Raw genomic sequence first — 7,598 nt, 5'->3', positions numbered from 1 at the left:
CACCCAGATCAAGTCCTGGTGGAACAGCTATCACCGCAAAAACAGACAAATGTCTGCACGAGCAAGTGTGTCTTCAACTACAGGACCACCTATTGTTCCAAATACTCTGGCACCAGCAACACCGCCAGCTTCTTCAGCCGCTGTGCCGCCCCCAGTTTCTTCAGGCATTGTACCATCTTCATTTGTTTCTCCCACTGTACCAGCCCCAGCTTCTTCTGCTACTGTATCACCTTCAGCCATGGTACCACCCCAGCTTCTTCAACCACGATATCGCCTTCAGCTTCTTCAGCCACGGTGCCACCTCTAGCCTCTTTAGCCACAGTACCACCTCCAGCTTCTTTAGCCACAGTACGACCTCCAGTTTCCTCAGCCACTGTATCACCTCCAGCTTCTTCAGCAACTGTATCACCTCCAGCTTCGTCAGCCACTACACTGCCTGTTGCATCATGAACTAGTGAGCCATCTCCTATGTCATTCACGATTCCACCTCTTAAGGCTTCAGCCTGTGTTTCTGGTTTGGTGTCAAATTTGAACAAGATAGTGATTGAATGGTACTTTCCAGAATCCTTTCGCCAGTCAACAATTGGTGGTAGAAATGGGAGCAATGCTTGTGGATTTATCTGTTTGTATTTTGGGCAGGTAGTTTCCAAAGGTCTCCTTCTTCCAAGACAAGGGCTGGTGCTGCCAAACATCTGGAAAGAGGCTCTTGAGTGGGCAGTAGTGAGTGGTAATGATTTGCACGATGAGTTATTTGATCACGAAGGGTGGATGTGAATGTTGATGAAGCAGTGGAAATGGCAGGAGGAGATTGTGGTGTGGCATGCTTGGGCCAACAAAAGGATCTATTTGGTTCTCCAAAGCAGTCACATGCAGAGGGGCTCAATGAATTGTCACAGAGAGCTCAGAGAACATATCACTTATTTTTCTGTTGTGGGAGACCCATGTTCCTAATGTGTGACAGTAATGGGAATTTATACATTGTGGATTCTCATTTGCATAGAGACAGAGGTGCCCTAATTGCAGGTGTAGGAAAGGGAAATGGACAGGCATTTGCAGATTGTATTGACAAAATGATGACTTTCCATTGGAAGTGTCCCCTAAATATCGGCTCAGTAACTGAGGTTGTCTATGCTTGAAAACCCACTGACAGGTTTTAGCCAATATTTAATGAGATGAACATGATTTGGAGAATGACGCTGATTAAGGAGGAGGTTGTTATTCACGAGGGCAGACAAAGCTATCCCTGATCTGTATTATTCTTCATATCATACGGAAGCGAAATCTCAGCTTGTAATATTGTTTTATTATTCATTCAAAATATTTTTAAAAATATGAACAAGTCTATTAAGCCAGTCAGGAACAGAAAAATCTTTTGACTGGTTAATCAGGCTTTTCTAAGTTACACAGCAATAGGTTGTATGCTTCCTAATGTTACAGCTATCAGTGAATGAGAGGTGTGGCTGCTCTAACTGGGCTTTATAGTAATTTAGAGAAACAAGAAACAGTTTGAAATGTCTAAATAGTAAACTAGAGGGCTAGCTGCACTGAAAAGAGCTTTTTTTGGTGAAGTAACTCTGAACAGATATATTTTTACATCACAACGTGTACAGCTTCTCGAATTGTGTAAGACTTTGCATATGTGTACATTAGTGAGTTTAAAGTCTCACTTTTGATGGAAGTGGCTTTGAAAAGTTAAGATTTTCTCTATCATTGTTTCTAAATATAGGTGAAACTTGTGATAATTTTCAGAAAGGTCTTCTTAAAGAAAAGAAAACAACATTTTTCCACATTGATGGGATAAGCATTGACCATCTTTTTACCCTTGTTGATAAAGAGTGAGCTATTTCATCAACGTTAATTACATTTTCACCGATTATGAAAAAAAAAAAAATGGCTTTTGGGGCTAATGAAGTATTATTTGCACAAAAATGCTTTCTATGTTGAATCCCTCATTTCCAAACTTTTGCCTACTCATTGTTCTCAGCTTTTCTTGGAGCCATTTTAACTTCAAAGCTTATGCAAAATTTTGGAGTGACCAACAAAGAGTATTATGGTATGTTATGGTATTTTCTGTAGTGGTCAATTATAGGACGATTTCAACCCACCCCACCCCATTCATTGTAAATTTGGATCATAATTTTCACAAGGGCATCAAGACATTTATTTCCAGCAACTTTACATCTATAAAGCTACGTTACAGTGTTGAAAAACGAAAGAAAAAATGGATACAACCAGAACTAAACTCGATTTGAGTCCTTTACAAGCATGTAGCACAAGACTCCACAGGAGTACTGTTATGTTTTTAGAAGTGGACGTCTCGGATCATACAAGCGAAAACGAAACGAATTTAGTTGTATGTACATCCTTCAATCGCTTCCTTAACTTTGCCAAGGCGGTCATGAGTAAGCAATAATTGCTGTAACCGAGAAAACAAGTCCTTGGTCACATCCAGGAGTTCTGTTATGCGCTCAGGATCGATATTCTTCCCAGCAGCGAACGCATCGATTGTATAAACTTCAGTTCTAGCCCTTTAAACTCTCAGTTCGCGAGATATTGCGCCAAAATCCTTGCCCTTTGAAAACGAGTCCAGAGCCCTCAACTTGTTGTTAGAATGGTCTTTTTTTCCCGTGCAGTCTTAGGAGACGATTTTTTTGCGTAAAAAGTGTAATTATATAACTGATTGAACTGTGAAATTGTAAACAGATGTACCGCCTCTGGGTTGAACAGTTTCTTCTCGGCGAGGATAAGCTTGAACACGGCACAGAGTTTTTCGACCACTCAAAAAACAGTTGCAAAGAGAGTCGTATCAAAACCGCTGGGAGGTTTACTTTCGCTTTGTGGTCAATTTCTTCAATTCAACTGTAAAATTAAGACTGCTTTTCACAGTTAAACAAGACTGCTCAGTTTCATGCATGACTTCATTTGTGAATTTTTAAGCTTGATAAATATTGAAGCGTGAAGGAAATTGTCACTTGTATATTATTAACAAGTAATCAAATGATTTTTCTCGGGCAGTTTGGAATAAATAAGCACTCGCAAATTTTTCACACTACAAACAGACCAATTTCGATATGTTAAAATTCAGCCTAAAACAATAGACCTCAGCTATTGTTTTAGGCTGAGTTTTGATATATCGATATTGATCTATTGTACTCGCCCTACGGACTCGTTCAATTGCTCGTAGTCTTATGCCGTGTTTTCGCGAAAGAAGTTTACTACGGTTACTGCTTACCGAGGTTTCGTAACTAAACTACAGTTATTAGAGGGGCTGTTTATACCATACTAATTGACTAAAGTAGGTTGCATACAACGGACAGTTCGAAGTTTTCTCGGAAAGCAAGTGCTGGAATGTTGCTATTGAAAAATTGTAAAATTTGACTTTACTCCAATGCCGAACGCAGATCGTTGTTAATTTGCTTGCTGTGATGTCGAACCAAACTCTTCTTAAATGTAAAGCTTTGTAGATGAATAGTGGAAAGGAAATTTTGATATCTCGCTAAGCCTATTCCCGCAAAAAACCTGAAACGGCGGTAGCTGTCGGTTTCGCCCCATGGCGAGTTCGCCCCAACCGAGTTCGCCCCCACATCGACTCAACTAGCGATTAAGTGCTTAAAATTTATCTTTCTCTTACCGAGAAAAAAAGACCACATTGTGCGCATGATGAAACAAAACCACACAAACATGTTTATTTTTCGTTCTTTGATCCATTGAAGGTGAAGGCAAACTCGAATTAGAAAGTTCAGAATAAGTTCAGGGGTGCGAACTCGGTGGGGGCGAACTCGCCATGGGGCGAAACCGGTATCATTCGAAACAGCATCTGCCACGGAGCCCAGGCTACGTAAATGTTTACCGGTACTTCTTCTTATTCGGGGCCGCTTTAAATTCCAACATTTGCTTTTCTTCTCCATTGACCTCAATTATGATTTTCTTTCTCTATTTGTGGTAGGTCTTCTTCTAGTTGCGCCTGCCTATACACTGCTACTAAGCTACTGAGCTTGTAACAGAAAGGAAACGCTTACCGCACTTGACGATGAACGGGTAACAGCAGTCCGGGATTTCTTTGCCTAAACATGAGGTTATTTAGTTTTTTGGCCCGTTGACTTAAAACCTACTTACATTAGGAGGAATCTTTGTTTATTTTTCTCTTCTCTACGCGCTGCACGCGTGAACACTTGCTGCCAAGATATCGCGGCAGCATTTGGTTTTCCTTGGTTACCGTCGGTAACTGAGCTAAGCCATGCCTGATGAGGCGTTCAGTTGTCGACAAACCTAGGTTGGCTTGCTTACTGAGGTTTCCTACTGTGTTTACACGATTAAAAATTTCACTTCAGTAAAGTTAAAACAAAACCAAGGTAAACATCTCTCGTGAAAACACGGGCTTAGAAAAATTACTTGTGCTTATTTATTCCAAAGTGCACTCGAAATCATTTGATAACCAATACTAATGGACAAAACTGTTCTGACTTAAGTTAGCAGACAGTTTAGTTAACAAAAATAATCTTAGACAGCATCGTTCATGTAGCTATCATCATTTTACAGAGAATGGAAACAAAAATATCATGAAACTTACCTTCAAAGTTAACAAGACCGTATATTCCAACGAACTCCTTGTACCCACTACATTCGACTACCATCTAATACCGTAGACCAGCTCTACAACACTAACATTTGTCTACGAATCTCTTCCACGTTAAAGGCAGTTATCGGTTTTTGCAAAAAAAGCATTTCGTAATTAAGCTTAAATGCATGTTGAATTTACAGCGAAACTTCTAGGCGCCATTTTATCTTCAGCAGACACATGTGACAGCACAAGATGAATAATTTATGTTGATTTGAAATTCAAATGAACTTCCCGACACGACGACCATGGACTTCAAAAAACAAAACAAAAGGTTTAAGATCAAGGCCACTCTACGCGGAAGAAATTTGAAAACGAAACTTTATTTATTCTACGGTTAGGCCAGTCGTCCACACTAATCCGTCAAGAAAACGGAGCTTTTCGAAAACGTTCTTCAAACCGGAGGAACTTTGAAACGCCCGCTTTTTGAAAACGGAGCTTTTTGAAAATGACGGCTTCACGAAAATCGTGTGATTTCCCTGCCCAAGGTTTCCTCAAACACAAATCCCAAATGACTCGCGATTGCTGCGTTTTCAACTTACTCCGGCGTAGTGCGGACGGACAACATTCGATGCGTTTTCGGAGTGAGACCTTTGTTTTCAAACTCCTTCCGAGTAGTGTGGGTGGGGCCTTAATTTGCCATTCACTGGCTTTGCACGTGCGTAATGAATCTTTGTAAATTTCTCGTAGCTGTCAGTACGAAGACACATAACGTGAAATGATCACAGCGAAAGTCCAGGTTTCCTGGACAAATTCTATCTTGAAAATGGTGAATTTTTTTGCTTCCTATTTCAAGGTCATTTTCATTTTATCACTTTAACTCTTTCATTAACGTGATTTTTGCTTTCCTATCGTAAAAATCCTCACATTAAGCGAAAACAAACATGATACGACGTCGTCGGAAAAAAAGATATTTTTTGATGTGTTTACGCCCATTGTCCACACCAAAATCAAGGCAAAAGGTGATTGTTTTCATTGTAATCGAAGATCGTTTAGTGAGAATGGAGAGAAATTAAGTACCAGACTGTCACGTGACATCGGTTCTAACCCAATCAATTATCTATTACTGACACTATGTTGACATCAACTGACTTTTTATTAGATAACCAGTGCCAAAATATACACTGGCTAACTAAACATTGCTTCAGCAGAAGGTAACACCTGCAGGCATTTCAGCTTCATGCTTACTTTATTGATCTTCATCACCTATTTTTTTTTAATTGAACATTATTGCTATTTGCATTTATTGTTGCTTATGATTGATTATCCCATGCAACATTGCTAACATTTTCCTGTCGTGAAGTTCTTCATTGTATGAAAAACTCACTCTGGATTAAAAGCAATCCCATCATCTCTATAGATCGAGATTGCTATTACTCATCAACCAATCATCAGCCTGCACTGCCTTATAAGTGTTGATATCCAATGACAATGCAAAACTCTGAAATGCAATTCTTAGTGCTAGCAGTATTCTTATTCATTTAAGGACGGTGCCCACTTTTGTTAGTGCGCACACGTTCTGCGCATCACGCAAGGCATGGTTTAAGTGCCACGCGCGCACTGGGTTGACATTGACGCAATCAACTACGCCACCAAGTACACGACTTAAATGAAAGCAAAATTTTGCTACTGTGACCAAATCAAGTTTAATGAACCTGTACAACCAGGAACACCAGGATGGCAGCATATCGCTAACTACGAACTGTTAATGTCTTCCAGCTGAAAAACTAGCTGTTGTCTGTCGAAAATTATACTGAAATCCAGCTGTAAACTACGAAAGCCGAGGAGGGACTTCCGACTTCCGACTTCTGACTTCCGACTTCGGACTTCTGAGTTCCGACTTCGGACTTCTGAGTTCCGACTTCGGACTTCTGAGTTCTGAGTTCTGAGTTCCGACTTCAGACTTCCGACTTCCGACTTCCGACTTCCGACTTCCGACTTCCGACTTCCGACTTCCAACTTCTGACTTCCGACTTCCGACTTCCGACTTCTGACTTCAAAATTTAAATGATCGAACTCCGACATGCGACTTATTTCCCTGGAAATCGGGCCAGATTTTAATATTTGTATTGTTATGTTTCGGTAAGTTGATGTTTGTAAGCTGCATTGTACTTGTTATGTAAATGTAATTTCACTGAAAAACTAGAAACATATGTTTTTGTTTTGCAAAATCATGTTGGAAACGCAATGGTATCGAGTCGAAGACGTCGCCAAACAAAGATCAAAAATGAACTGAAACTAACAAATTTTGCTGTGCCATAACATATAGACACTTATATTATTTTATACACAGTTTGGTCGATGTAGCCTGCCAACCTTATTTTGTGTATTAGCGAGTGCAATCGTTTGCGTTTGGAATCGCTTTTCTCTGGTCGTTTTATGTCACTTTACTAGCTCTTCATACTGCGTTATTGAATAAAACATTACTTTATCTTGTTGCTTTTCTGAGAATTTTCTGCGTTCACTATAAACTGAGATGAAGAGACTTCAGTTCTAGTGGGAACTTAAATTATCTTATGTCCTTTTCTGTCTTGATGAAGACATTTGTTGAGCCTGATTCCAAACAACAGTGTATTTTTCCTCGAATGGTTATTAAGCCTGGTTCACACTTGTGAGATGAGCATAACACAAGTGAAATAAGCATAAGCGCAAGCACAAGAAAAAAGGAACATGTTTCTTTTTCTTGTGCTTATGCTTGTACTTATTTCACTTGTGTTATGCTTATCTCACAAGCGTGAACTAGGCGTTAGGGACGGATCATTATTTTTTAGGGGGGAGGGGGAGCTGGGCAATTTCGAAAAAAAAACAATCCTGCACAGCAAACACTGACAAAAAAATCGTGCAAGTGCGTCCACTATCATTATTTTGATTTTTTTTATGTCCAAAAATTTCTTGCACAATAAAATTTCCAACCCCCACCTCCCCCTTAGAAGAAAATAATGGTCCTTCGGTTTATGATGTAAATAATAACAACATATCT

Source organism: Orbicella franksi, chromosome 14 (assembly GCF_964199315.1).
Source record: "Orbicella franksi chromosome 14, jaOrbFran1.1, whole genome shotgun sequence".
NCBI lineage: Eukaryota > Metazoa > Cnidaria > Anthozoa > Scleractinia > Merulinidae > Orbicella > Orbicella franksi.
This window is presented reverse-complemented; position numbering follows the sequence as displayed.